At 46.4% G+C, this 20,973-nt stretch overlaps 20 non-coding genes across 20 annotated transcripts; all 20 read left to right on the forward strand.

Moving 5' to 3' along the window:
* The first annotated feature begins 421 nt into the window (after positions 1–421).
* On the forward strand, positions 422–503 carry trnas-gcu (transfer RNA serine (anticodon GCU)). Its single transcript has one exon. It is a non-coding gene; the product is annotated as a tRNA-Ser (tRNA).
* A 637-nt stretch (positions 504–1,140) lies between these two features.
* On the forward strand, positions 1,141–1,213 carry trnaa-cgc (transfer RNA alanine (anticodon CGC)). Its single transcript has one exon. It is a non-coding gene; the product is annotated as a tRNA-Ala (tRNA).
* A 1,053-nt stretch (positions 1,214–2,266) lies between these two features.
* On the forward strand, positions 2,267–2,348 carry trnas-gcu (transfer RNA serine (anticodon GCU)). Its single transcript has one exon. It is a non-coding gene; the product is annotated as a tRNA-Ser (tRNA).
* A 636-nt stretch (positions 2,349–2,984) lies between these two features.
* trnaa-agc (transfer RNA alanine (anticodon AGC)) lies at positions 2,985–3,057 on the forward strand. Its single transcript has one exon. It is a non-coding gene; the product is annotated as a tRNA-Ala (tRNA).
* A 1,059-nt stretch (positions 3,058–4,116) lies between these two features.
* On the forward strand, positions 4,117–4,198 carry trnas-gcu (transfer RNA serine (anticodon GCU)). The gene has a single exon. It is a non-coding gene; the product is annotated as a tRNA-Ser (tRNA).
* Positions 4,199–4,835: 637 nt separating this feature from the next.
* Positions 4,836–4,908, forward strand: trnaa-agc (transfer RNA alanine (anticodon AGC)). The gene has a single exon. It is a non-coding gene; the product is annotated as a tRNA-Ala (tRNA).
* A 1,059-nt stretch (positions 4,909–5,967) lies between these two features.
* On the forward strand, positions 5,968–6,049 carry trnas-gcu (transfer RNA serine (anticodon GCU)). The gene has a single exon. It is a non-coding gene; the product is annotated as a tRNA-Ser (tRNA).
* Positions 6,050–6,686: 637 nt separating this feature from the next.
* Positions 6,687–6,759, forward strand: trnaa-agc (transfer RNA alanine (anticodon AGC)). The gene has a single exon. It is a non-coding gene; the product is annotated as a tRNA-Ala (tRNA).
* A 1,059-nt stretch (positions 6,760–7,818) lies between these two features.
* Positions 7,819–7,900, forward strand: trnas-gcu (transfer RNA serine (anticodon GCU)). Its single transcript has one exon. It is a non-coding gene; the product is annotated as a tRNA-Ser (tRNA).
* A 637-nt stretch (positions 7,901–8,537) lies between these two features.
* On the forward strand, positions 8,538–8,610 carry trnaa-agc (transfer RNA alanine (anticodon AGC)). The gene has a single exon. It is a non-coding gene; the product is annotated as a tRNA-Ala (tRNA).
* A 1,059-nt stretch (positions 8,611–9,669) lies between these two features.
* Positions 9,670–9,751, forward strand: trnas-gcu (transfer RNA serine (anticodon GCU)). The gene has a single exon. It is a non-coding gene; the product is annotated as a tRNA-Ser (tRNA).
* A 637-nt stretch (positions 9,752–10,388) lies between these two features.
* On the forward strand, positions 10,389–10,461 carry trnaa-cgc (transfer RNA alanine (anticodon CGC)). Its single transcript has one exon. It is a non-coding gene; the product is annotated as a tRNA-Ala (tRNA).
* A 1,053-nt stretch (positions 10,462–11,514) lies between these two features.
* Positions 11,515–11,596, forward strand: trnas-gcu (transfer RNA serine (anticodon GCU)). The gene has a single exon. It is a non-coding gene; the product is annotated as a tRNA-Ser (tRNA).
* Positions 11,597–12,233: 637 nt separating this feature from the next.
* On the forward strand, positions 12,234–12,306 carry trnaa-cgc (transfer RNA alanine (anticodon CGC)). The gene has a single exon. It is a non-coding gene; the product is annotated as a tRNA-Ala (tRNA).
* A 1,059-nt stretch (positions 12,307–13,365) lies between these two features.
* Positions 13,366–13,447, forward strand: trnas-gcu (transfer RNA serine (anticodon GCU)). Its single transcript has one exon. It is a non-coding gene; the product is annotated as a tRNA-Ser (tRNA).
* A 637-nt stretch (positions 13,448–14,084) lies between these two features.
* trnaa-cgc (transfer RNA alanine (anticodon CGC)) lies at positions 14,085–14,157 on the forward strand. The gene has a single exon. It is a non-coding gene; the product is annotated as a tRNA-Ala (tRNA).
* Positions 14,158–15,212: 1,055 nt separating this feature from the next.
* trnas-gcu (transfer RNA serine (anticodon GCU)) lies at positions 15,213–15,294 on the forward strand. The gene has a single exon. It is a non-coding gene; the product is annotated as a tRNA-Ser (tRNA).
* A 637-nt stretch (positions 15,295–15,931) lies between these two features.
* On the forward strand, positions 15,932–16,004 carry trnaa-agc (transfer RNA alanine (anticodon AGC)). Its single transcript has one exon. It is a non-coding gene; the product is annotated as a tRNA-Ala (tRNA).
* A 1,059-nt stretch (positions 16,005–17,063) lies between these two features.
* On the forward strand, positions 17,064–17,145 carry trnas-gcu (transfer RNA serine (anticodon GCU)). The gene has a single exon. It is a non-coding gene; the product is annotated as a tRNA-Ser (tRNA).
* Positions 17,146–17,870: 725 nt separating this feature from the next.
* trnaa-agc (transfer RNA alanine (anticodon AGC)) lies at positions 17,871–17,943 on the forward strand. The gene has a single exon. It is a non-coding gene; the product is annotated as a tRNA-Ala (tRNA).
* The last annotated feature ends 3,030 nt before the right edge of the window (positions 17,944–20,973 follow it).

Genomic DNA, 20,973 nt, shown 5'->3' on the forward strand with positions numbered 1-20,973 from the left:
AGTTAGACCGGTAAGGCTGCGGTGGTTTGGAAATGTGCAGAGGAGGAAAATAAGATATACTGGGAAAAGGGTGTAAAATATGGAGCTGCTAGGCAGGAGGAAAAGAAAAATACAGAAGAGAAAGTTCATGGATCTAGTTGAGGAGGACATGAAGAGGGTTGCTGTGACAGAGGAGAATGCTAGGGGCAGGGTGAGATGGAGGCAGATGATCCACTCTGGCAACCCCCAAGAAGAACAGGCTCAAAGAAGAAGCCAGCATCACTCCAGGCTTCTACCAAAGTGTTACGCAGCCCCTCGTGGGGGATCTGGAGTAGATTTCCCTGCGTCGATACACTAGCGCTCAGCTCGCATTTTGTCCATCCAGACTACATGGTCACAGAATAAATTCCCAATTCTGCTGGCAAAGAAGCTGCATCCACGAGATGAGGTGGCCGAGAGGTTAAGGCGATGGACTGCTAATCCATTGTGCTCTGCACGCGTGGGTTCGAATCCCATCCTCGTCGAGTCCTCTTTCTACTTATCTTAATGCATGTTGTGAGATTGTCTGCCAAAGTAGGCATGATGCAAGACCTCAGCTCGTCTTTGGCTCAGTACTCCCTATAGTTCACCATGTGGTCTTGTTGCACAGGTCACGTTAAAGAGAATGGTCTGCTAATACAATGGCCAAAAGATACTTTGTTTCCAGAATAGTCAGTACTCCAAACGAACGCATGTGTCTTCCTTTGGCAAATGTTTATTTGCACGTCTCCTCTGAGTACCTTTCAGTTACTGTCAGGTTAATGCTGGCTTTAAACCTCATCAGTGTTTGTCCATCTGAGGTGATTGTCTCCCCTCTTACCTTCACAATACTGGCCGATGGCAGCCAAGAGTCACGCAGCAATGCCCCCAGTCCAGTCTGACATCTCTTTTTCTCCAGAAGCAGCTGAAAGGTGCTTCCACAAACGGTGACAGTGTCCCAGCATAATGTGTAGTGCCCAGACTAGAGTTGGTCCTTAATGTCTCGTATGCGCAGTGATTCTACCACGGGGTCTTGTTGTAGTTGGCATGCCCAGAAACCCATGAAGGCGAGGCGTCCTTTTTAGATCCCCCGGAGTTAAAGGTCCATATGACAAGATGAAGCTACAATCCCCAACCGACAAAGGGGAATTAGCTCAAATGGGAGAGCGCTCGCTTCGCATGCGAGAGGTAGCGGGATCGATACCCGCATTCTCCAGTGACCCTTTGCACATCCCCGAGATGCCCACCAGCAAATTCAGCATCCACTCCATTGGTTTTGTCTCATTATGACTTTACTCATTATACTCACTTTTCAAGGCTTTGTGTCATCACTTCATGGAAGCATTCAAAGGAAAAGAAAAAGTAATGTTGTCGTGTAAATAAGAATGCTAGGGGTGCTAGACCAATGGCAAAGGAAAAGCCTTATAGTGAGTTCAAGGTGAGCCTTGACACTAAGCATGGAGAAAGGGACTTGTACCAATTGGTATGGCAGAGAGATGAAGCTGGAAAGGATGGACAGCAGTTTAAAGTCATTAAGGGTGGAAATGGTAATGTGCTAACAAGGGAAGGAGTACTTTGAAGGGAAGATGTGGGTGGAGACCAAATAAAGGGGTGATTTGTGACACCAGGATAGCAGCAGGTGTGAAAGGCAAGCTTTACAGGACGGTGGTGAGAACTGCTCTGATGTATTGTTTTATGACTGTGGCACGGAGGAAAAGACGAGAGGCCGAGATGGAGTTGTCAGAGTTGAAGATGGTAAGTTTTTTTATGTTGGGAGTGTCCAGGATGGAAAAAGATTAGAACTGACTATGTCAGAGGGACAGCTGGGGTTGAGCGGTTTGGAGACAAAGTTAGACCGGTAAGGCTGCGGTGGTTTGGAAATGTGCAGAGGAGGAAAATAAGATATACTGGGAAAAGGGTGTAAAATATGGAGCTGCTAGGCAGGAGGAAAAGAAAAATACAGAAGAGAAAGTTCATGGATCTAGTTGAGGAGGACATGAAGAGGGTTGCTGTGACAGAGGAGAATGCTAGGGGCAGGGTGAGATGGAGGCAGATGATCCACTCTGGCAACCCCCAAGAAGAACAGGCTCAAAGAAGAAGCCAGCATCACTCCAGGCTTCTACCAAAGTGTTACGCAGCCCCTCGTGGGGGATCTGGAGTAGATTTCCCTGCGTCGATACACTAGCGCTCAGCTCGCATTTTGTCCATCCAGACTACATGGTCACAGAATAAATTCCCAGTTCTGCTGGCAAAGAAACTGCATCCATGAGATGAGGTGGCCGAGAGGTTAAGGCGATGGACTGCTAATCCATTGTGCTCTGCACGCATGGGTTCGAATCCCATCCTCGTCGAGTCCTCTTTCTACTTATCTTAATGCATGTTGTGAGATTGGCTCCCAAAGTAGGCATGATGCAATGCCTCAGCTCTTCTTTGGCTCAGTACTCCCTATAGTTCACCATGTGGTCTTGTTGCACAGGTCACGTTAAAGAGAATGGTCTGCTAATACAATGGCCAAAAGATACTTTGTTTCCAGAATAGTCAGTACTCCAAACGAACCATGTGGCTTCCTTTGGCAAATGTTTATTTGCACGTCTCCTCTGAGTACCTTTCAGGTACTGTCAGGTTAACGCTGGCTTTAAACCTCATCAGTGTTTGTCCATCTGAGGTGATTGTCTCCCCTCTTACCTTCACAATACTGGCCGATGGCAGCCAAGAGTCACGCAGCAATGCCCCCAGTCCAGTCTGACATCTCTTTTTCTCCAGAAGCAGCTGAAAGGTGCTTCCACAAACGGTGACAGTCTCCCAGCATAATGTGTAGTGCCCAGACTAGAGTTGGTCCTTAATGTCTCGTATGCGCAGTGATTCTACCACGGGGTCTTGTTGTAGTTGGCATGCCCAGAAACCCATGAAGGCGAGGCGTCCTTTTTAGATCCGCCGGAGTTAAAGGTCCATATGACAAGATGAAGCTACAATCCCCAAGCGACAAAGGGGAATTAGCTCAAATGGGAGAGCGCTCGCTTAGCATGCGAGAGGTAGCGGGATCGATACCCGCATTCTCCAGTGACCCTTTGCACATCCCCGAGATGCCCACCAGCAGGTTCTGCATCCAATCCATTGGTTTTGTCTCATTATGTCTATGACTTTACTCATTATACTCACTTTTCAAGGCTTTGTGTCATCACTTCAGGGAAGCATTCAAAGGAAAAGAAAAAGTAATGTTGTCGTGTAAATAAGAATGCTAGGGGTGCTAGACCAATGGCAAAGGAAAAGCCTTATAGTGAGTTCAAGGTGAGCCTTGACACTAAGCATGGAGAAAGGGACTTGTACCAATTGGTATGGCAGAGAGATGAAGCTGGAAAGGATGGACAGCAGTTTAAAGTCATTAAGGGTGGAAATGGTAATGTGCTAACAAGGGAAGGAGTACTTTGAAGGGAAGATGTGGGTGGAGACCAAATAAAGGGGTGATTTGTGACACCAGGATAGCAGCAGGTGTGAAAGGCAAGCTTTACAGGACGGTGGTGAGAACTGCTCTGATGTATTGTTTTATGACTGTGGCACGGAGGAAAAGACGAGAGGCCGAGATGGAGTTGTCAGAGTTGAAGATGGTAAGTTTTTTTATGTTGGGAGTGTCCAGGATGGAAAAAGATTAGAACTGACTATGTCAGAGGGACAGCTGGGGTTGAGCGGTTTGGAGACAAAGTTAGACCGGTAAGGCTGCGGTGGTTTGGAAATGTGCAGAGGAGGAAAATAAGATATACTGGGAAAAGGGTGTAAAATATGGAGCTGCTAGGCAGGAGGAAAAGAAAAATACAGAAGAGAAAGTTCATGGATCTAGTTGAGGAGGACATGAAGAGGGTTGCTGTGACAGAGGAGAATGCTAGGGGCAGGGTGAGATGGAGGCAGATGATCCACTCTGGCAACCCCCAAGAAGAACAGGCTCAAAGAAGAAGCCAGCATCACTCCAGGCTTCTACCAAAGTGTTACGCAGCCCCTCGTGGGGGATCTGGAGTAGATTTCCCTGCGTCGATACACTAGCGCTCAGCTCGCATTTTGTCCATCCAGACTACATGGTTGTAGAATAAATTCCCAATTCTGCTGGCAAAGAAACTGCAGCCACGAGATGAGGTGTCCGAGAGGTTAAGGCGATGGACTGCTAATCCATTGTGCTCTGCACGCGTGGGTTCGAATCCCATCCTCGTCGAGTCCTCTTTCTACTTATCTTAATGCATGTTGTGAGATTGGCTGCCAAAGAAGGCATGATGCAATGCCTCAGCTCTTCTTTGGCTCAGTACTCCCTATAGTTCACCATGTGGTCTTGTTGCACAGGTCACGTTAAAGAGAATGGTCTGCTAATACAATGGCCAAAAGATACTTTGTTTCCAGAATAGTCAGTGCTCCACACGAACGCATGTGGCTTCCTTTGGCAAATGTTTATTTGCACGTCTCCTCTGAGTACCTTTCAGGTACTGTCAGGCTAACGCTGGCTTTAAACCTCATCAGTGTTTGTCCATCTGAGGTGATTTTCTCCCCTCTTACCTTCACAATACTGGCCGATGGCAGCCAAGAGTCACGCAGCAATGCCCCCAGTCCAGTCTGACATCTCTTTTTCTCCAGAAGCAGCTGAAAGGTGCTTCCACAAACGGCGACAGTCTCCCAGCATAATGTGTAGTGCCCAGACTAGAGTTGGTCCTTAATGTCTCGTATGCACAGTGATTCTACCACGGGGTCTTGTTGTAGTTGGCATGCCCAGAAACCCATGAAGGCGAGGCGTCCTTTTTAGATCCCCCGGAGTTAAAGGTCCATATGACAAGATGAAGCTACAATCCCCAACCGACAAAGGGGAATTAGCTCAAATGGGAGAGCGCTCGCTTAGCATGCGAGAGGTAGCGGGATCGATACCCGCATTCTCCAGTGACCCTTTGCACATCCCCGAGATACCCACCAGCAAATTCTGCATCCAATCCATTGGTTTTGTCTCATTATGTCTATGACTTTACTCATTATACTCACTTTTCAAGGCTTTGTGTCATCACTTCAGGGAAGCATTCAAAGGAAAAGAAAAAGTAATGTTGTCGTGTAAATAAGAATGCTAGGGGTGCTAGACCAATGGCAAAGGAAAAGCCTTATAGTGAGTTCAAGGTGAGCCTTGACACTAAGCATGGAGAAAGGGACTTGTACCAATTGGTATGGCAGAGAGATGAAGCTGGAAAGGATGGACAGCAGTTTAAAGTCATTAAGGGTGGAAATGGTAATGTGCTAACAAGGGAAGGAGTACTTTGAAGGGAAGATGTGGGTGGAGACCAAATAAAGGGGTGATTTGTGACACCAGGATAGCAGCAGGTGTGAAAGGCAAGCTTTACAGGACGGTGGTGAGAACTGCTCTGATGTATTGTTTTATGACTGTGGCACGGAGGAAAAGACGAGAGGCCGAGATGGAGTTGTCAGAGTTGAAGATGGTAAGTTTTTTTATGTTGGGAGTGTCCAGGATGGAAAAAGATTAGAACTGACTATGTCAGAGGGACAGCTGGGGTTGAGCGGTTTGGAGACAAAGTTAGACCGGTAAGGCTGCGGTGGTTTGGAAATGTGCAGAGGAGGAAAATAAGATATACTGGGAAAAGGGTGTAAAATATGGAGCTGCTAGGCAGGAGGAAAAGAAAAATACAGAAGAGAAAGTTCATGGATCTAGTTGAGGAGGACATGAAGAGGGTTGCTGTGACAGAGGAGAATGCTAGGGGCAGGGTGAGATGGAGGCAGATGATCCACTCTGGCAACCCCCAAGAAGAACAGGCTCAAAGAAGAAGCCAGCATCACTCCAGGCTTCTACCAAAGTGTTACGCAGCCCCTCGTGGGGGATCTGGAGTAGATTTCCCTGCGTCGATACACTAGCGCTCAGCTCGCATTTTGTCCATCCAGACTACATGGTCGCAGAATAAATTCCCAATTCTGCTGGCAAAGAAGCTGCAGCCACGAGATGAGGTGGCCGAGAGGTTAAGGCGATGGACTGCTAATCCATTGTGCTCTGCACGCGTGGGTTCGAATCCCATCCTCGTCGAGTCCTCTTTCTACTTATCTTAATGCATGTTGTGAGATTGGCTGCCAAAGTAGGCATGATGCAATGCCTCAGCTCTTCTTTGGCTCAGTACTCCCTATAGTTCACCATGTGGTCTTGTTGCACAGGTCACGTTAAAGAGAATGGTCTGCTAATACAATGGCCAAAAGATACTTTGTTTCCAGAATAGTCAGTGCTCCAAACGAACGCATGTGGCTTCCTTTGGCAAATGTTTATTTGCACGTCTCCTCTGAGTACCTTTCAGGTACTGTCAGGTTAACGCTGGCTTTAAACCTCATCAGTGTTTGTCCATCTGAGGTGATTGTCTCCCCTCTTACCTTCACAATACTGGCCGATGGCAGCCAAGAGTCACGCAGCAATGCCCCCAGTCCAGTCTGACATCTCTTTTTCTCCAGAAGCAGCTGAAAGGTGCTTCCACAAACGGTGACAGTCTCCCAGCATAATGTGTAGTGCCCAGACTAGAGTTGGTCCTTAATGTCTCGTATGCGCAGTGATTCTACCACGGGGTCTTGTTGTAGTTGGCATGCCCAGAAACCCATGAAGGCGAGGCGTCCTTTTTAGATCCCCCGGAGTTAAAGGTCCATATGACAAGATGAAGCTACAATCCCCAACCGACAAAGGGGAATTAGCTCAAATGGGAGAGCGCTCGCTTAGCATGCGAGAGGTAGCGGGATCGATACCCGCATTCTCCAGTGACCCTTTGCACATCCCCGAGCAGCCCACCAGCAGGTTCTGAAGCCAGTCCATTGGTTTTGTCTCATTATGTCTATGACTTTACTCATTATACTCACTTTTCAAGGCTTTGTGTCATCACTTCAGGGAAGCATTCAAAGGAAAAGAAAAAGTAATGTTGTCGTGTAAATAAGAATGCTAGGGGTGCTAGACCAATGGCAAAGGAAAAGCCTTATAGTGAGTTCAAGGTGAGCCTTGACACTAAGCATGGAGAAAGGGACTTGTACCAATTGGTATGGCAGAGAGATGAAGCTGGAAAGGATGGACAGCAGTTTAAAGTCATTAAGGGTGGAAATGGTAATGTGCTAACAAGGGAAGGAGTACTTTGAAGGGAAGATGTGGGTGGAGACCAAATAAAGGGGTGATTTGTGACACCAGGATAGCAGCAGGTGTGAAAGGCAAGCTTTACAGGACGGTGGTGAGAACTGCTCTGATGTATTGTTTTATGACTGTGGCACGGAGGAAAAGACGAGAGGCCGAGATGGAGTTGTCAGAGTTGAAGATGGTAAGTTTTTTTATGTTGGGAGTGTCCAGGATGGAAAAAGATTAGAACTGACTATGTCAGAGGGACAGCTGGGGTTGAGCGGTTTGGAGACAAAGTTAGACCGGTAAGGCTGCGGTGGTTTGGAAATGTGCAGAGGAGGAAAATAAGATATACTGGGAAAAGGGTGTAAAATATGGAGCTGCTAGGCAGGAGGAAAAGAAAAATACAGAAGAGAAAGTTCATGGATCTAGTTGAGGAGGACATGAAGAGGGTTGCTGTGACAGAGGAGAATGCTAGGGGCAGGGTGAGATGGAGGCAGATGATCCACTCTGGCAACCCCCAAGAAGAACAGGCTCAAAGAAGAAGCCAGCATCACTCCAGGCTTCTACCAAAGTGTTACGCAGCCCCTCGTGGGGGATCTGGAGTAGATTTCCCTGCGTCGATACACTAGCGCTCAGCTCGCATTTTGTCCATCCAGACTACATGGTCACAGAATAAATTCCCAGTTCTGCTGGCAAAGAAACTGCATCCATGAGATGAGGTGGCCGAGAGGTTAAGGCGATGGACTGCTAATCCATTGTGCTCTGCACGCGTGGGTTCGAATCCCATCCTCGTCGAGTCCTCTTTCTACTTATCTTAATGCATGTTGTGAGATTGGCTGCCAAAGTAGGCATGATGCAAGACCTCAGCTCTTCTTTGGCTCAGTACTCCCTATAGTTCACCATGTGGTCTTGTTGCACAGGTCACGTTAAAGAGAATGGTCTGCTAATACAATGGCCAAAAGATACTTTGTTTCCAGAATAGTCAGTGCTCCAAACGAACGCATGTGGCTTCCTTTGGCAAATGTTTATTTGCACGTCTCCTCTGAGTACCTTTCAGGTACTGTCAGGCTAACGCTGGCTTTAAACCTCATCAGTGTTTGTCCATCTGAGGTGATTGTCTCCCCTCTTACCTTCACAATACTGGCCGATGGCAGCCAAGAGTCACGCAGCAATGCCCCCAGTCCAGTCTGACATCTCTTTTTCTCCAGAAGCAGCTGAAAGGTGCTTCCACAAACGGTGACAGTCTCCCAGCATAATGTGTAGTGCCCAGACTAGAGTTGGTCCTTAATGTCTCGTATGCGCAGTGATTCTACCACGGGGTCTTGTTGTAGTTGGCATGCCCAGAAACCCATGAAGGCGAGGCGTCCTTTTTAGATCCCCCGGAGTTAAAGGTCCATATGACAAGATGAAGCTACAATCCCCAAGCGACAAAGGGGAATTAGCTCAAATGGGAGAGCGCTCGCTTAGCATGCGAGAGGTAGCGGGATCGATACCCGCATTCTCCAGTGACCCTTTGCACATCCCCGAGATGCCCACCAGCAAATTCTGCATCCAATCCATTGGTTTTGTCTCATTATGTCTATGACTTTACTCATTATACTCACTTTTCAAGGCTTTGTGTCATCACTTCAGGGAAGCATTCAAAGGAAAAGAAAAAGTAATGTTGTCGTGTAAATAAGAATGCTAGGGGTGCTAGACCAATGGCAAAGGAAAAGCCTTATAGTGAGTTCAAGGTGAGCCTTGACACTAAGCATGGAGAAAGGGACTTGTACCAATTGGTATGGCAGAGAGATGAAGCTGGAAAGGATGGACAGCAGTTTAAAGTCATTAAGGGTGGAAATGGTAATGTGCTAACAAGGGAAGGAGTACTTTGAAGGGAAGATGTGGGTGGAGACCAAATAAAGGGGTGATTTGTGACACCAGGATAGCAGCAGGTGTGAAAGGCAAGCTTTACAGGACGGTGGTGAGAACTGCTCTGATGTATTGTTTTATGACTGTGGCACGGAGGAAAAGACGAGAGGCCGAGATGGAGTTGTCAGAGTTGAAGATGGTAAGTTTTTTTATGTTGGGAGTGTCCAGGATGGAAAAAGATTAGAACTGACTATGTCAGAGGGACAGCTGGGGTTGAGCGGTTTGGAGACAAAGTTAGACCGGTAAGGCTGCGGTGGTTTGGAAATGTGCAGAGGAGGAAAATAAGATATACTGGGAAAAGGGTGTAAAATATGGAGCTGCTAGGCAGGAGGAAAAGAAAAATACAGAAGAGAAAGTTCATGGATCTAGTTGAGGAGGACATGAAGAGGGTTGCTGTGACAGAGGAGAATGCTAGGGGCAGGGTGAGATGGAGGCAGATGATCCACTCTGGCAACCCCCAAGAAGAACAGGCTCAAAGAAGAAGCCAGCATCACTCCAGGCTTCTACCAAAGTGTTACGCAGCCCCTCGTGGGGGATCTGGAGTAGATTTCCCTGCGTCGATACACTAGCGCTCAGCTCGCATTTTGTCCATCCAGACTACATGGTCACAGAATAAATTCCCAATTCTGCTGGCAAAGAAGCTGCATCCACGAGATGAGGTGGCCGAGAGGTTAAGGCGATGGACTGCTAATCCATTGTGCTCTGCACGCGTGGGTTCGAATCCCATCCTCGTCGAGTCCTCTTTCTACTTATCTTAATGCATGTTGTGAGATTGTCTGCCAAAGTAGGCATGATGCAAGACCTCAGCTCGTCTTTGGCTCAGTACTCCCTATAGTTCACCATGTGGTCTTGTTGCACAGGTCACGTTAAAGAGAATGGTCTGCTAATACAATGGCCAAAAGATACTTTGTTTCCAGAATAGTCAGTACTCCAAACGAACGCATGTGTCTTCCTTTGGCAAATGTTTATTTGCACGTCTCCTCTGAGTACCTTTCAGTTACTGTCAGGTTAATGCTGGCTTTAAACCTCATCAGTGTTTGTCCATCTGAGGTGATTGTCTCCCCTCTTACCTTCACAATACTGGCCGATGGCAGCCAAGAGTCACGCAGCAATGCCCCCAGTCCAGTCTGACATCTCTTTTTCTCCAGAAGCAGCTGAAAGGTGCTTCCACAAACGGTGACAGTGTCCCAGCATAATGTGTAGTGCCCAGACTAGAGTTGGTCCTTAATGTCTCGTATGCGCAGTGATTCTACCACGGGGTCTTGTTGTAGTTGGCATGCCCAGAAACCCATGAAGGCGAGGCGTCCTTTTTAGATCCCCCGGAGTTAAAGGTCCATATGACAAGATGAAGCTACAATCCCCAACCGACAAAGGGGAATTAGCTCAAATGGGAGAGCGCTCGCTTCGCATGCGAGAGGTAGCGGGATCGATACCCGCATTCTCCAGTGACCCTTTGCACATCCCCGAGATGCCCACCAGCAAATTCAGCATCCACTCCATTGGTTTTGTCTCATTATGACTTTACTCATTATACTCACTTTTCAAGGCTTTGTGTCATCACTTCATGGAAGCATTCAAAGGAAAAGAAAAAGTAATGTTGTCGTGTAAATAAGAATGCTAGGGGTGCTAGACCAATGGCAAAGGAAAAGCCTTATAGTGAGTTCAAGGTGAGCCTTGACACTAAGCATGGAGAAAGGGACTTGTACCAATTGGTATGGCAGAGAGATGAAGCTGGAAAGGATGGACAGCAGTTTAAAGTCATTAAGGGTGGAAATGGTAATGTGCTAACAAGGGAAGGAGTACTTTGAAGGGAAGATGTGGGTGGAGACCAAATAAAGGGGTGATTTGTGACACCAGGATAGCAGCAGGTGTGAAAGGCAAGCTTTACAGGACGGTGGTGAGAACTGCTCTGATGTATTGTTTTATGACTGTGGCACGGAGGAAAAGACGAGAGGCCGAGATGGAGTTGTCAGAGTTGAAGATGGTAAGTTTTTTTATGTTGGGAGTGTCCAGGATGGAAAAAGATTAGAACTGACTATGTCAGAGGGACAGCTGGGGTTGAGCGGTTTGGAGACAAAGTTAGACCGGTAAGGCTGCGGTGGTTTGGAAATGTGCAGAGGAGGAAAATAAGATATACTGGGAAAAGGGTGTAAAATATGGAGCTGCTAGGCAGGAGGAAAAGAAAAATACAGAAGAGAAAGTTCATGGATCTAGTTGAGGAGGACATGAAGAGGGTTGCTGTGACAGAGGAGAATGCTAGGGGCAGGGTGAGATGGAGGCAGATGATCCACTCTGGCAACCCCCAAGAAGAACAGGCTCAAAGAAGAAGCCAGCATCACTCCAGGCTTCTACCAAAGTGTTACGCAGCCCCTCGTGGGGGATCTGGAGTAGATTTCCCTGCGTCGATACACTAGCGCTCAGCTCGCATTTTGTCCATCCAGACTACATGGTCGCAGAATAAATTCCCAATTCTGCTGGCAAAGAAGCTGCAGCCACGAGATGAGGTGGCCGAGAGGTTAAGGCGATGGACTGCTAATCCATTGTGCTCTGCACGCGTGGGTTCGAATCCCATCCTCGTCGAGTCCTCTTTCTACTTATCTTAATGCATGTTGTGAGATTGGCTGCCAAAGAAGGCATGATGCAATGCCTCAGCTCTTCTTTGGCTCAGTACTCCCTATAGTTCACCATGTGGTCTTGTTGCACAGGTCACGTTAAAGAGAATGGTCTGCTAATACAATGGCCAAAAGATACTTTGTTTCCAGAATAGTCAGTACTCCAAACGAACGCATGTGTCTTCCTTTGGCAAATGTTTATTTGCACGTCTCCTCTGAGTACCTTTCAGGTACTGTCAGGTTAACGCTGGCTTTAAACCTCATCAGTGTTTGTCCATCTGAGGTGATTATCTCCCCTCTTACCTTCACAATACTGGCCGATGGCAGCCAAGAGTCACGCAGCAATGCCCCCAGTCCAGTCTGACATCTCTTTTTCTCCAGAAGCAGCTGAAAGGTGCTTCCACAAACGGTGACAGTGTCCCAGCATAATGTGTAGTGCCCAGACTAGAGTTGGTCCTTAATGTCTCGTATGCGCAGTGATTCTACCACGGGGTCTTGTTGTAGTTGGCATGCCCAGAAACCCATGAAGGCGAGGCGTCCTTTTTAGATCCGCCTGAGTTAAAGGTCCATATGATAAGATGAAGCTACAATCCCCAAGCGACAAAGGGGAATTAGCTCAAATGGGAGAGCGCTCGCTTCGCATGCGAGAGGTAGCGGGATCGATACCCGCATTCTCCAGTGACCCTTTGCACATCCCCGAGATGCCCACCAGCAAATTCAGCATCCACTCCATTGGTTTTGTCTCATTATGTCTATGACTTTACTCATTATACTCACTTTTCAAGGCTTTGTGTCATCACTTCAGGGAAGCATTCAAAGGAAAAGAAAAAGTAATGTTGTCGTGTAAATAAGAATGCTAGGGGTGCTAGACCAATGGCAAAGGAAAAGCCTTATAGTGAGTTCAAGGTGAGCCTTGACACTAAGCATGGAGAAAGGGACTTGTACCAATTGGTATGGCAGAGAGATGAAGCTGGAAAGGATGGACAGCAGTTTAAAGTCATTAAGGGTGGAAATGGTAATGTGCTAACAAGGGAAGGAGTACTTTGAAGGGAAGATGTGGGTGGAGACCAAATAAAGGGGTGATTTGTGACACCAGGATAGCAGCAGGTGTGAAAGGCAAGCTTTACAGGACGGTGGTGAGAACTGCTCTGATGTATTGTTTTATGACTGGGGCACGGAGGAAAAGACGAGAGGCCGAGATGGAGTTGTCAGAGTTGAAGATGGTAAGTTTTTTTATGTTGGGAGTGTCCAGGATGGAAAAAGATTAGAACTGACTATGTCAGAGGGACAGCTGGGGTTGAGCGGTTTGGAGACAAAGTTAGACCGGTAAGGCTGCGGTGGTTTGGAAATGTGCAGAGGAGGAAAATAAGATATACTGGGAAAAGGGTGTAAAATATGGAGCTGCTAGGCAGGAGGAAAAGAAAAATACAGAAGAGAAAGTTCATGGATCTAGTTGAGGAGGACATGAAGAGGGTTGCTGTGACAGAGGAGAATGCTAGGGGCAGGGTGAGATGGAGGCAGATGATCCACTCTGGCAACCCCCAAGAAGAACAGGCTCAAAGAAGAAGCCAGCATCACTCCAGGCTTCTACCAAAGTGTTACGCAGCCCCTCGTGGGGGATCTGGAGTAGATTTCCCTGCGTCGATACACTAGCGCTCAGCTCGCATTTTGTCCATCCAGACTACATGGTCACAGAATAAATTCCCAATTCTGCTGGCAAAGAAGCTGCAGCCACGAGATGAGGTGGCCGAGAGGTTAAGGCGATGGACTGCTAATCCATTGTGCTCTGCACGCGTGGGTTCGAATCCCATCCTCGTCGAGTCCTCTTTCTACTTATCTTAATGCATGTTGTGAGATTGTCTGCCAAAGTAGGCATGATGCAAGACCTCAGCTCGTCTTTGGCTCAGTACTCCGTATAGTTCACCATGTGGTCTTGTTGCACAGGTCACGTTAAAGAGAATGGTCTGCTAATACAATGGCCAAAAGATACTTTGTTTCCAGAATAGTCAGTGCTCCAAACGAACGCATGTGTCTTCCTTTGGCAAATGTTTATTTGCACGTCTCCTCTGAGTACCTTTCAGTTACTGTCAGGTTAACGCTGGCTTTAAACCTCATCAGTGTTTGTCCATCTGAGGTGATTGTCTCCCCTCTTACCTTCACAATACTGGCCGATGGCAGCCAAGAGTCACGCAGCAATGCCCCCAGTCCAGTCTGACATCTCTTTTTCTCCAGAAGCAGCTGAAAGGTGCTTCCACAAACGGTGACAGTCTCCCAGCATAATGTGTAGTGCCCAGACTAGAGTTGGTCCTTAATGTCTCGTATGCGCAGTGATTCTACCACGGGGTCTTGTTGTAGTTGGCATGCCCAGAAACCCATGAAGGCGAGGCGTCCTTTTTAGATCCCCCGGAGTTAAAGGTCCATATGACAAGATGAAGCTACAATCCCCAACCGCCAAAGGGGAATTAGCTCAAATGGGAGAGCGCTCGCTTCGCATGCGAGAGGTAGCGGGATCGATACCCGCATTCTCCAGTGACCCTTTGCACATCCCCGAGATGCCCACCAGCAAATTCAGCATCCACTCCATTGGTTTTGTCTCATTATGACTTTACTCATTATACTCACTTTTCAAGGCTTTGTGTCCTCACTTCAGGGAAGCATTCAAAGGAAAAGAAAAAGTAATGTTGTCGTGTAAATAAGAATGCTAGGGGTGCTAGACCAATGGCAAAGGAAAAGCCTTATAGTGAGTTCAAGGTGAGCCTTGACACTAAGCATGGAGAAAGGGACTTGTACCAATTGGTATGGCAGAGAGATGAAGCTGGAAAGGATGGACAGCAGTTTAAAGTCATTAAGGGTGGAAATGGTAATGTGCTAACAAGGGAAGGAGTACTTTGAAGGGAAGATGTGGGTGGAGACCAAATAAAGGGGTGATTTGTGACACCAGGATAGCAGCAGGTGTGAAAGGCAAGCTTTACAGGACGGTGGTGAGAACTGCTCTGATGTATTGTTTTATGACTGTGGCACGAAGGAAAAGACGAGAGGCCGAGATGGAGTTGTCAGAGTTGAAGATGGTAAGTTTTTTTTTATGTTGGGAGTGTCCAGGATGGAAAAAGATTAGAACTGACTATGTCAGAGGGACAGCTGGGGTTGAGCGGTTTGGAGACAAAGTTAGACCGGTAAGGCTGCGGTGGTTTGGAAATGTGCAGAGGAGGAAAATAAGATATACTGGGAAAAGGGTGTAAAATATGGAGCTGCTAGGCAGGAGGAAAAGAAAAATACAGAAGAGAAAGTTCATGGATCTAGTTGAGGAGGACATGAAGAGGGTTGCTGTGACAGAGGAGAATGCTAGGGGCAGGGTGAGATGGAGGCAGATGATCCACTCTGGCAACCCCCAAGAAGAACAGGCTCAAAGAAGAAGCCAGCATCACTCCAGGCTTCTACCAAAGTGTCACGCAGCCCCTCGTGGGGGATCTGGAGTAGATTTCCCTGCGTCGATACACTAGCGCTCAGCTCGCATTTTGTCCATCCAGACTACATGGTCACAGAATAAATTCCCAATTCTGCTGGCAAAGAAACTGCAGCAACGAGATGAGGTGGCCGAGAGGTTAAGGCGATGGACTGCTAATCCATTGTGCTCTGCACGCGTGGGTTCGAATCCCATCCTCGTCGAGTCCTCTTTCTACTTATCTTAATGCATGTTGTGAGATTGGCTGCCAAAGAAGGCATGATGCAATGCCTCAGCTCTTCTTTGGCTCAGTACTCCCTATAGTTCACCATGTGGTCTTGTTGCACAGGTCACGTTAAAGAGAATGGTCTGCTAATACAATGGCCAAAAGATACTTTGTTTCCAGAATAGTCAGTGCTCCAAACGAACGCATGTGGCTTCCTTTGGCAAATGTTTATTTGCACGTCTCCTCTGAGTACCTTTCAGGTACTGTCAGGTTAACGCTGGCTTTAAACCTCATCAGTGTTTGTCCATCTGAGGTGATTGTCTCCCCTCTTACCTTCACAATACTGGCCGATGGCAGCCAAGAGTCACGCAGCAATGCCCCCAGTCCAGTCTGACATCTCTTTTTCTCCAGAAGCAGCTGAAAGGTGCTTCCACAAACGGTGACAGTCTCCCAGCATAATGTGTAGTGCCCAGACTAGAGTTGGTCCTTAATGTCTCGTATGCGCAGTGATTCTACCACGGGGTCTTGTTGTAGTTGGCATGCCCAGAAACCCATGAAGGCGAGGCGTCCTTTTTAGATCCCCCGGAGTTAAAGGTCCATATGACAAGATGAAGCTACAATCCCCAACCGACAAAGGGGAATTAGCTCAAATGGGAGAGCGCTCGCTTAGCATGCGAGAGGTAGCGGGATCGATACCCGCATTCTCCAGTGACCCTTTGCACATCCCCGAGCAGCCCACCAGCAGGTTGTGCAGCCAGTCCATTGGTTTTGTCTCATTATGTCTATGACTTTACTCATTATACTCACTTTTCAAGGCTTTGTGTCATCACTTCAGGGAAGCATTCAAAGGAAAAGAAAAAGTAATGTTGTCGTGTAAATAAGAATGCTAGGGGTGCTAGACCAATGGCAAAGGAAAAGCCTTATAGTGAGTTCAAGGTGAGCCTTGACACTAAGCATGGAGAAAGGGACTTGTACCAATTGGTATGGCAGAGAGATGAAGCTGGAAAGGATGGACAGCAGTTTAAAGTCATTAAGGGTGGAAATGGTAATGTGCTAACAAGGAAAGGAGTACTTTGAAGGGAAGATGTGGGTGGAGACCAAATAAAGGGGTGATTTGTGACACCAGGATAGCAGCAGGTGTGAAAGGCAAGCTTTACAGGACGGTGGTGAGAACTGCTCTGATGTATTGTTTTATGACTGTGGCACGGAGGAAAAGACGAGAGGCCGAGATGGAGTTGTCAGAGTTGAAGATGGTAAGTTTTTTTATGTTGGGAGTGTCCAGGATGGAAAAAGATTAGAACTGACTATGTCAGAGGGACAGCTGGGGTTGAGCGGTTTGGAGACAAAGTTAGACCGGTAAGGCTGCGGTGGTTTGGAAATGTGCAGAGGAGGAAAATAAGATATACTGGGAAAAGGGTGTAAAATATGGAGCTGCTAGGCAGGAGGAAAAGAAAAATACAGAAGAGAAAGTTCATGGATCTAGTTGAGGAGGACATGAAGAGGGTTGCTGTGACAGAGGAGAATGCTAGGGGCAGGGTGAGATGGAGGCAGATGATCCACTCTGGCAACCCCCAAGAAGAACAGGCTCAAAGAAGAAGCCAGCATCACTCCAGGCTTCTACCAAAGTGTCACGCAGCCCCTCGTGGGGGATCTGGAGTAGATTTCCCTGCGTCGATACACTAGCGCTCAGCTCGCATTTTGTCCATCCAGACTACATGGTCACAGAATAAATTCCCAATTCTGCTGGCAAAGAAACTGCAGCCACGAGATGAGGTGGCCGAGAGGTTAAGGCGATGGACTGCTAATCCATTGTGCTCTGCACGCGTGGGTTCGAATCCCATCCTCGTCGAGTCCTCTTTCTACTTATCTTAATGCATGTTGTGAGATTGGCTGCCAAAGAAGGCATGATGCAATGCCTCAGCTCTTCTTTGGCTCAGTACTCCCTATAGTTCACCATGTCCTCAGCTCTTCTTTGGCTCAGTACTCCCTATAGTTCACCATGTCCTCAGCTCTTCTTTGGCTCAGTACTCCCTATAGTTCACCATGTGGTCTTGTTGCACAGGTCACGTTAAAGAGAATGGTCTGCTAATACAATGGCCAAAAGATACTTTGTTTCCAGAATAGTCAGTGCTCCAAACGAACGCATGTGGCTTCCTTTGGCAAATGTTTATTTGCACGTCTCCTCTGAGTACCTTTCAGGTACTGTCAGGTTAACGCTGGCTTTAAACCTCATCAGTGTTTGTCCATCTGAGGTGATTGTCTCCCCTCTTACCTTCACAATACTGGCCGATGGCAGCCAAGAGTCACGCAGCAATGCCCCCAGTCCAGTCTGACATCTCTTTTTCTCCAGAAGCAGCTGAAAGGTGCTTCCACAAACGGTGACAGTCTCCCAGCATAATGTGTAGTGCCCAGACTAGAGTTGGTCCTTAATGTCTCGTATGCGCAGTGATTCTACCACGGGGTCTTGTTGCAGTTGGCATGCCCAGAAACCCATGAAGGTGAGGCGTCCTTTTTAGATCCCCCGGAGTTAAAGGTCCATATGACAAGATGAAGCTACAATCCCCAACCGACAAAGGGGAATTAGCTCAAATGGGAGAGCGCTCGCTTAGCATGCGAGAGGTAGCGGGATCGATACCCGCATTCTCCAGTGACCCTTTGCACATCCCCGAGCAACCCCCCAGCATGTTCTGTAGCCAATCCATTGGTTATGTCTATGACTTTACTCATTATACTCACTTTTCAAGGCTTTGTGTCATCACTTCAGGGAAGCATTCAAAGGAAAAGAAAAAGTAATGTTGTCGTGTAAATAAGAATAGAATACAATAGAATTCAACTTTATTGTCATTGCACATGCACAGGTACAGGGCAACGAAATGCAGTTTGCATCCATCCAGAAGTGCTTTAGTGATATAGATATATTACAATATATATTAGCAATAATATAGATATGTGAGTATATTACAGAAATGGGTCTATTATGGAATGTTATAATGTACACGGTATGAAGTATGTTGTGAATATTCTATAACTATAAGTATGTACAGGCTGTAGTGAGTACAAGCTATGTACAGGCTATGAACAGGATATGAACAGGATATAAATATGAAAAACTATACAGAATATGAAATAAATAACTTTACAGAATCTGGGATATACAGCTATACAGAAATGGGAACTATGCAAGTTGTAAACAGTTGTAGGATTAAAGATTATCGAATGTACAGAATGATTATTTACACAGAGCTATACAGTAGTGCAGTTAAGATAAGTGAGGGTGTAGATAGTTTCTACAGAGGCTATATAAAGTGCTAGTGGTTGTGAGTGGTGGTTCAGTCCATGTTATTATTGTGTTTGAGGGTACAGTTGTCCATTGTGGGTGTGTGTATGTTCAGTCCATGAGTTTAACGTGGGTCAGATGTCAGGAGGCAGAGTTCAGGAGTCTGACAGCTGTGGGGAAGAAGCTGTTCCGGTACCTGGTGGTCTTAGTCCGGAGGCTCCTGTGGCGCCTCCCAGAGGGCAGGAGGGTGAAGAGTCCATGTGATGGGTGACTGGGGTCTTTGATGATTTTCCCAGCCCTTTTCAGACACCATCAGATAAAATCAGTAGTTAAAATGTTAGTTTTGAAATTTAAGCTTAAAAGTGTGGATTTGGTGCTTTATTCAAATGCAGCTGAGAACAGGTGAGTCTTCAACCTGGATTTAAATAAACTGAGTGTTTCAGCTGATCTGAGGCTTTCTGGGAGTTTGTTCCAGATATAAGGAGCATAAAAGCTGAATGCAGCTTCTCCGTGTCTGGTTCTGACTCTGGGAACTGATAAAAGACCGGATCCAGATGACCTGAGGGATCTGGAAGGTTCATACTGGGTCAGGAGGTCACTGATGCATTTTGGTCCTAAACCATTCAGAGCTTTATAGACCAGCATCAGAACTTTAAAGTCTATTCTCTGACGGACAGGCAGCCAGTGTAAAGACCTCAGAGCTGGACTGATGTGGTCCAATTTTTTGGTCTTAGTGAGGACTCGAGCAGCAGAGTTCTGAATGAGCTGTAGTTTTCTGACTGTATTTTTAGGTTGACCTGTAAAGATGCTGTTACAGTAATCAAGCCTACTAAAGATGAATGCATGGACTAGTTTTTCCAGGTCCTGTTGAGACATCAGATCTTTTATCCTTGATATATTCTTGAGGTGATAGTAAGCTGACTTTGTTATTGTCTTAATGTGTTTTTCTAAGTTTAGGTCTGCATCCATCACTACACCCACATTTCTCGCCTGGTTTGTGGTTTTTAAGTGTATAGATTGAAGTTCTCTGGTGACCTGTAATCGTTTTTCTTTGGCGCCAAAGACTATTACCTCAGTTTTGTTTTTGTTTAGCTGGAGAAAATTTTGGCACAACCAGTCATTAATTTCCTCAATGCATTTACCAAGAGCCTGTACAGGGCCTCGGGCTCCTGGTGCCATTGTGATATATATTTGTGTGTCATCTGCATAGCTGTGATAGTTTATTTTGTTGTTCTTTATAATCTGTGCCAGTGGGAGCATGTAAATGTTAAACAGAGGGGGTCCCAAGATGGAACCTTGGGGAACTCCACATGTGATACTTGTCTGCTCAGATGTGAAGTTACCTATTGATACAAAGTATTTCCTGTTTTCTAAGTATGTTTGAACCAGTTTAGTACAGTTCCTGAAACACCTTCCCAGTTCTCCAGTCGTTTGAGTAATATGTTGTGGTCAACTGTATCAAATGCTGCACTGAGATCCAGTAAAACTAAGACTGACATTTTTCCACTGTCTGTATTCAGACATATGTCATTAAACACTTTGGTCAGAGCGGTTTCAGTGCTGTGGTTCTGTCTAAAACCTGACTGGAAGGCATCGTAGCAATTATTCTGTTTTAAGAAGTAACTGAGCTGTTGAGAAACTGCTTTTTCAATGATCTTACTTAAAAATGGGAGATTTGAGATCGGCCTGTAGTTGTTCATTTGTGTCTTGTCAAGATTGTCCTTTTTCAGTATAGGTTTAATTACAGCAGTTTTTAGTGGTTCTGGAAACACACCTGACATTAAGGAAAAGTTGACGATCTGTAACAGGTCTGACTCCAAAGTCTTTGAGACCTTTTTGAAAAAACTTGTTGGCAGGACATCTAAACAGCAGGAGGAGGAGTTCAGTTGACCTAAGATGTCCTCCAGGTCTTTGCTCTTAATAGGGTGAAACTGTTTGATGGTGTCTAAACAGTTTTTCGGTGGACACAGTACATATTCTGGATCTGCTGTTGATGTACCAATTGCTTGTCTAATCTTTTGGATTTTTTCTGTGAAGAATTTGGCAAAGTCATTGCAGGCCATGGTCGAATGAAGTTCAGCTGCCACTGACACAGGAGGGTTTGTTAGCCTGTCAACTGTAGAAAATAAGACCCGAGCATTTTGGCTGTTTTTAGTGATGATGTCAGAGAAGTAGGACCTTCTTGCATTCCTCAGTTGTAAATTATAATTGTGAAGTTTCTCTTTATAAATGTCATAATGAACCTGGAGGTTTGTTTTTCTCCATCTGCGCTCAGCTTTCCTACACTCTCTTTTTTCTTTTTTCACTAGTGTGGAGTTTCTCCATGGAGACTTTTTCCTTCCAGAGATAACCTTCACCTTAATGGGAGCAATAGTGTCCATTACATTTAACATGTTAGCA

This window comes from Rhamphochromis longiceps, linkage group LG3 (genome assembly GCF_057381845.1).
Source record: "Rhamphochromis longiceps isolate RC_006_pf linkage group LG3, R_longiceps_female_GT1.1, whole genome shotgun sequence".
Classification (NCBI taxonomy): domain Eukaryota; kingdom Metazoa; phylum Chordata; class Actinopteri; order Cichliformes; family Cichlidae; genus Rhamphochromis; species Rhamphochromis longiceps.